The sequence below is a fragment of the Lissotriton vulgaris genome, chromosome 1_1, assembly GCF_964263255.1.
Source record: "Lissotriton vulgaris chromosome 1_1, aLisVul1.2, whole genome shotgun sequence".
Taxonomy (NCBI): Eukaryota; Metazoa; Chordata; class Amphibia; order Caudata; family Salamandridae; genus Lissotriton; species Lissotriton vulgaris.
This window is the reverse complement of record NC_141685.1, coordinates 90970786-90978965: the sequence shown is the minus strand read 5'-3', so window position 1 is coordinate 90978965 and position 8180 is coordinate 90970786.

Here is an 8180-nt window from a genome sequence, read left to right as displayed (position 1 = left end):
ATCAGTATTAACATAGATTTACAGATTTTCCAACCAAAGTTATTAGTACAATTCTAAAAAACACTTAAAAAAGTTAAAAATTCTATAGCAAACGATTTCATTTGGTGGGGAAAAAATCGCATTAATTAGAGAACTTGCCGATAAAATGCCCAATGAATACATACTGGTCTCACCCACAAACGGCGATAGGCCATTAGGGCAGGACAAACGATCAGAACATGTAAGGTATCTTGAACTGAAATATTACAAAAACTGCATATATTAGATATGCCATACCATTTGGCCAATAGTTTATTCAGCGGAAGGAGATCCTGTCTTAAAAGCAGCCAAAATCGGCGCAAACCGTGGGACACATTCCACGATGCATATGGTTGTAATTGCCTAAACAAATAGGAGTTGACAACTTGGGTGATCCCTTTCTTAAGTGTAATAAAATTACGATCTCTTTCGAAACTGAACTTCCATGTTGCCTGTTTTAGTATAGATTTTAGCTGATATTTCGACAAATCATAAAGGGTTGCTTCCTCCAAATCCAAGAGTTCAATAGCCTTCCTAAAATTTTTTATGAGTAATGAAAACTCTTTTAGGGGGCCCATCAGCTCTTTTTTAATAAGATATCTTAATGAGGCCAGATTCCCTTTAAACAGGCATGCAACCCAGCGGATAACTCCTGCCAAACCCTGTTCCCAGCTACTTCTTAGTCCAAATTCCAATCGGAGTGAAGCTACAGTACAACTTGTATTAACTGAAGTAAGGTTTCTCAAAAGGGAACCTTCAATAGTGTCCATAAAGCCCCATTCACTTAGGTCAATAAGTTCTGTACCATAAAGCAAAGTTGCAGGAATTTTTACCCGGAATGCCTCCAAAAGATGCACAAAGTGTCTTTTACCGGTTGATTTGTATAAAGCTCCTAGCCCGTTTCCCTGCGCCTTTGCCCTGCGGGAACTATTCTCTATGTGGGGTTTATTACTCAAGTTGCCACTAACTATTTTTCCTAAGAAAACATATGTTTTTACCCTTTCTAATTCTTGGCCTCCCAGTTCCCAACTAAAGTGATCCAATTTCAGTTTTTTCTTCCCCTCTAAACACATTACCTTGCTCTTGGAAATGTTTATTTTCAAAAAGTGAGCTTCGGAGAATAGGTGTAGGGCATGCAGACGGTAATTAAGTCCTTTCGGAGTAAGGTCTAAAACTAGTATGTCGTCAGCATACATTAAACAAGAGATGAAAGTATCTCCTAAGCGCGGAGCAATACCTTCACTGAGGGATATATTGCGGGGAAGGTCACTTACATAAAGGGAAAATAAAAGTGGAGCTAATAAACAGCCCTGCTTAAGGCCGTTAGCCGAGGGGATGGGCTGAGATAAACCCCTCTCTCCCCCCAATAATACTCTACACCATGTGTTATCATGTAAATCCTGTATTAGGTATAAAAGTCTAGGAGGCATTCTAAGAGCAGATAGTTTTTTCCACAGCAATTGTCGATCGACTTTATCAAAAGCTGATGAAAAGTCAATGAATGCCACATAGACTCTCCCTTTTCTAGCTCTTATATACTTATCCGTTATTACCTGGAGAGCAGTTAAGTTGTCCATGGTACCATGGTTCTTCCTAAAACCAGTCTGCTCCAGAGGGAGTATATTTGCCTGAACCACCCAATCATTTATACGCTTCAATAAACATCTAGTGAAGACCTTGCCAATTGCATCCAATAATGCAATTTGGCGGTAGTTTTGGGGGGACAACGGTCACCCCTTTTAAACAAAGGAACTAGGATACTTACCTTCCAGGAAGGAAGAACCTTTCCTTCCCATAGGCAAATATTGAATATTGGGCAAAGTAATTTACTCCATTTGTTCTCACTTTGCTTTAGTATAGAAATGGGCAATTCATCGGGGCCCATTGCCCCGGAACGCCGCATTTCTCTAATGGCTAGGCCTATGTCTTTTTCTGAAAAAGGTACCATAGGCAGGCCGGACTCCCTCGGCCATACTTGAGGGGCCGCAGAGTTATTACTTGCATAAAGATTGGTAACAAAATCAATCCATATTTGTTCCTCAATTGGGATGGGTATTGGTTTTGTTCTCAATCCACATCCCTCGTCTATAAGGGACCAAAACTGTCTCATTTCCTTATTAAAAGATGCTTCTCTTATTTTTATCCAAAAGTCTTCCTCTTTTTCTTTACGTAGTGTATATAATAGCCTTTTCCTTCTCCTTTTTAACAATGTTATTTTTCGTGCTGTATCATCAGATCTGGCTAAATATTGGGCTCTTACTAATTTATTAATTTCTATGTTAAGCAGTCTCAGGGGGCTTAGAAATATTTTAACAGACTTTTTCTTGTTGATGTTTTTGGCCGCCGCTATTACTGCTTTCATAAATATGGAAAATTTCTCAATTTCCAAACCGTGCCAGGAAGGTAAATCATTTAGCACTGCATCGAGCATTTCCTCCAAATTTCGTTGAGCTCTTGCATTCCAATGACACCTTCCTGATTTAGTACCGAAATTTACCCATTCACTATTTAGAGACCACTTATCACAGTTAGAAGACACTTTACACTCACAGAAATAGACAGTATTTTATGATCGCTAAACAACGTGTCAATAATACTGAGGTCCTTTAAAAGCTCAAATATATGAGTCCCCACTATTACATAATCCAATATTGATTCGCCTTGATAAGATTTATGCGTAATGTTAGCAGGCGAATCCGAGGGAAGTCTCCCATTTGCAATAACCCCGTCCATATCTGCCAGCTCATTTAAAAGTAACTTTCCACGTTTGTTCGTTTTAATGTTTTCAGGGAATAGTGCCGGAGGAATATGGAGAGATTCTTCTTTGCATTTATCGCGGAATAAATTTATGCTTAGATTGGATATTTTGCAATTTAAGTCCCCAACTATAACTATGGCAGTCAACGGATCTTTCTCCCTGATGTTCTGGACGTAAGAAAAAACCTTTTTCAAAGTTCCATTAAAGCCTGCTTCTGGAGGAATGTAGGCATTGATCAAGACTAAGGGTTTAATAGCTTCATTACTGCTGGACTTAAATAGAGTTATAACTTGAAAGAGCTTACAGGGATCCATGTAATGAGCATAATTCCAGTTTATGCGATTCGATAGGAGACAAGTTATCCCCCCACTGGCATGTCCTCTCTTGTTGGTTGTAGCATTACCTTCCAACACAAAATATTCATTCCCTGCCTGAATTTTATCTGGGCACCACGTTTCTTGTAGGCATATTATATTTGCCTCAAGAGACAAGAGAAATTGCATTTTTTCCGGGCAGTTTTTTAAACCAGCTACGTTCCAAGATATTAAAGATATCTTCTCATTAAAAATGCTGATTAGCTGTTTGGTTTATTAGGGGTTTTCCTGCCAAAATTCCCGGTAACCAATTCCATTGGTCTCTTTCATCCCCAATACCAGATTGATGAGATAGTTGAGGCGGGTTCACATAGGACACTAAACGGAGGTCCTTAGACTTACATATTTTTAAATCCGCAAGATCAACTACCTGTTTTGTTCTACCAGTTGCTGCTTGCAACAAAGAAAAAGGGGATCTTGACGGGATTAGAGATTGAAAAATGTTATTTTGTCCAGTATATCCTATCAAGGGGATTACATCTATCCCTCTGCTCTACAGGTCTTCAGAGCGTTGTAAGATTAAGTTTGCAACTAACTTAGACTGGAACTTCACCCTAGTTATCATCCCTGTCTCGGATTTTAGTATTTGTACCCTATCCAGGTCGGCAGATTGTATCAAAATTAAATTAGCCGATTCTTGAAAATATTTAAGTAAGAGGGATCTATTCAAAATGCATTTAACATCGAAAAGAGGGGCGAATTCTAACCACATGGTATCAGTGCATTTTTCTTTAAAATCCCTTGCTAAAACATCTCGTGAGATTGCTCCAGCAAAGGGAATTGCCAAGGGATTAAGACTTGGCTTTGCAAGGCCGGTGGGGTTATGCTCCTGTCCCTGAAGTATCGAACTTCTAAGTCCAATTGTATCGCAACCAGGAACTGGATGGAAAAGAATTTCCGTATTAGTTTTTAAGGGAGGAAAAGCAGGGGGAGAAACTACTAAAGGAGCTGCTGAGGTCGTAGGCATAATATTTTCCATTATATTTATGTTTTCTAGATTATTAACATTTTCAACTACCTCGTCGGGTATATAACATACTACTTTGTTCATAGAGGAGTTAGGCTGTTTTCCAAAGAGTATTTTCCTCCGCCTACTTTTCCCTATCCGTCTTATTAATTTCCTCTTATTCTTCCCCTTCTTCTTAGGTTTCGCTAAATTCTCTTCATTACTATTCTCTGCAAGGGCAACTACTTCCCTAACGCCCTCTCCTTGTTGCCTTATGAAGATTGGAAAGAGATCATTCTCCGTTTTTGAAGGAGACTTCCCCAAGACTTTTATTTCAGATTCGACATCTATTAAGCTATTTAGGATGGGGATTGGGAGGATAAGACTTGAGTTGACCTCCTCTTGTACCATTTTTTGTTCATCTTTAGATATAATGAACTGTTCCGTTTCTATAACTTCATCACATGCATTGGAGGGCTGTTCCTTATGAACTATATCATGGACGATGTTCTTCTCATGACAATTGCCTAATAAAACTTTCAAAATTTGGGTCACAGTGTCTAATACGCAATCGGAACCACCCACGAATTTTTCTAATAATTGTGAAATAGATGATAATAAATGTTCCAATGCAGAGAGAGAGGCCGAAACAGGTTTATCAATCCCTTGAAATTGAAATGCATTTGTCCCCGTTAGATTTAAGTTAGAACTTAATGAAAGATTAGAGTGTAAAGACTTAGAGGGAGTACTACTGTACAAATGGAGGCCTGCTTGTGTTGATGTTACCGGTGTTTTTGGATCGTTTAGGACTTTATCAAACTCGGTATCCATGTATCTTTGACATAATTCTTTATCTAGAACCATAGGAGACAGGCCATTAATAAGGGAAACTCTTACTGGTGAGACAATCAAAGTGGGGACATTATCATCATGACAGATTTTCTCATTTTGTAAGATGTCTTGTGCTATCTCAGTCTTTGCTTTTATGATTACTTTTGGTACTAGATTAGTATTATTTTCCATTGTGGAGAATAAAGGGAGCGAAGAGCTCTTTTCAGATGACGTAGACTCTACTCTTACTGCACCAGAACAGTTATCTACGTTTAACTTTCTTTTTACCAATTCCGCTCCAAATGAGTTAGATAATATATCTGACTGATTTGCTTTAGTGGACTTAGTGTCCATTGATATAGTATCCGCCATTTGGGCTTTGTTCTTACCCCTTTCCCAAAGGTTAAAGAGCTGGCAAGTACCTTTCAAATGGATAGCTTGGCTAGTCTTGTTACGAAGGGGGTTCGATTTTGTTTTAGAACATGTTTTTCCTACTAATATTCTCCCCGACCTTAATTTTTTTGTCATCATCTTATTTAGTAGCAACAATAATAAGAGAATGTGACGAGAACGTATTATCTAACGAGTACTAAAAATAATACTACCCCTTTGATAGACCGTGGAAAAACAGGAGACAATCAATGTATGTTAACACAATACTTAGTAGGAACACGAAACCCCTTATACGTAACCCAAATCTCAACAACAATAGAAACCAAACATAAAAACATACGAAATTCCTCCCCACAATACTTAGTTAGATGATACAAAGGAAAATATATCCTCTCAAGGTTACTACTCCCTCTCTAGAAGCCTGGGCGATTCAGTGGCAGCACTTATATTATCACTCACTGACCCCCGTCTGGAAACTGAGAGGGTGGAGGGGTAGGTAATCTGAAAGCAGATGGTATGTAACTACAAAACGTAATGCAGGAGAATATAATTAGGCTTTCTGAAATGATTGGGGGACTGGCATAGCCTTGCCCTGGCCTGGCCTTTTCGTGCCTCTGAGGGCCTCAGAGGGCCCGCCCTTGTCCCGGGCTTCTCCCGGGCGCTTCCCGCGCGCTCCCACGCAGCGGAAATGCGAGCCGTATGATATAGTTAAGAGGTTGAGGGTGTGTGGCCAACAGGGAGAGCGTCACCAGGTGGTTGCGGTGAAGGTAGCAGCTTGGGACTAGTGATCATACTAACCAGCTTCAGTCAGTATTGGCTCCCTGAGACCTATTATCCTGCTAAATAACTCCAGTCAGTAGTGACCCCTGTACCTCAAATCCTGCAAATATTCAAAACCAGAGGTCAACTCTACTGCCAACCAGTTCTAGTCAATATTGACATGTATTGTTACCCTGCTTGTCATGAATACCAGAGGCTAGCGTTGTTGCTAGCCAGCTTCAGTCACCAGAGGCCCGTCACATATTATCCTCAATAGGATCAATGCCCAAGGCCTGTGCAGCGGCTAACCTGCCCTAGTCAGTAGTGACCTCCCAGACCTGTTATTCTGCATATAATCAGCAAGGCTTCGGCCCTTATAACACTCACCCCACATCCTTATGGCATATTAGCAATGTAATTTATTTACATCATACGGTAGGTACCGCACTATATCACACGATCCCAAAAACAAAGAAAATCAAAATTTGCCTAACCGTTCAGCACTCCACCTTGTCAAAAATGACCAAATCACACCAAGCACTATAGCCTGTCACATCACATGGCACACTCAGCCACAACATGACAAGATACCACTGCAGGGATTTGGGACCATTAATCCTCTGTTCGAGGCATGTGCACTGTAGATGCACATGCTTTTCATACTCCTGCCATCTTGTGTTGGGTCCGGATGTTTGCAAGTTGTTTTTCTTTGAAGAAGTCTTTCCAGTCACGAGGGAAGGTGACTCATCCTTTCGGTGATAGTGCGCATGGGCATCGACTCCACTGTTAATTGTTTTTTTACCCCAAACGGGTTCGGATGCATATTGCTGCGCTCCAAAACCGCTCTTCGGGTTCCCCTCAGTGCACAGTCCACTCTACCCTCAACGGTATGGTTTCAGTACGCGTTTCCGGGTCCTCCGCGTTTCAAATCGATCGTCAAACTCTCCATTTTTGATAGAAACCCTCATGGGCAACCGTTGGGCCTTGCTGCATAGGGCCAGCCATCTCCAAATGGAACAGACTCCATTCCATTTCTGTCCTGAGTGCCACGCCGAGTACCCTCGCACCGACCTACATCAAGTTTGTAACTTGTGCCTCTCTCAGCGCACAAGGAGGAAGACTGCAAACGCTTGTCCAAGAGGACTCTACCCGATCATCAGGCTCGATGATGAGAGAGGCAGCGTCAAACCATTCAACACTTTTGGATATCTTCGGGGAAGAATCTGACCAAGACGAGATAGAAGCGTCCGTCGCAGAAGAAGAGGCCCATCTCTATGCCAGAGCGCAATCGTTGGGGCATGCTGGGGCAGCCATGTGATTGCAATTCTAAGTCATGCCAGTATCAAAGGCGACTGACCAAATTTATAGGTTATCTTGCGCCCTTCTTGCATCTAAAAAGGCCTAATAAACCGCATTTGGGTGTCAGCTCAATACTTAGTTGTGTGGCATTCACCATTTCTTCGACAGCTAGTTGCCCGAAGGGGAGTGTATTGCATCGCAGGATCACGGTTCATGTAAGAAATCTGCCCCCACAGTGTTGCAGCGCAAGCATATATCTAGGCAAGACCCGACCATTCAATGAAGGTCTTGTGGCGTTAAGTAGGTTCTTCGCAGGAAATTATAATGTATCAGCCGAAAATGGGCATTACTAGAAACCATGCGTATTAGTTCACAGGCCCGCTGCCAGTCTTGATCTTCCATTGGAATGCCAAAGTCTAAATTCCAGGCCTCTCGGGGCCCGTGTGTAGTGTCTACTGTATCTTATCACATTGTTCTGTAAAGATGTATAATTAGGTGTCTACACGCTCCATAGGTTAGCAGTATCTCAAGGGTTTGAGTATGCGGCGGATAGCATGGCCAGGTGTGCTTAGTTGTGTCTGCCAAGCCTGCCTGTTGTTAAAATTGCCCCTGGCTTAGACCAAACTCATTGCGGGCATGTTTAAAGGCGATAACTCTCATCTGGGTACAATTCACCCTATTGCTCGCAGCCCCCTCCCTCCATGCCTGGAAGGACATACTGAGTGCCATCTGCCTGATTGGTTTTAATATCCAGATTGGGAGCTCCCTATGGAATGGTGCGCACTTAAGTTCTCTCACTACA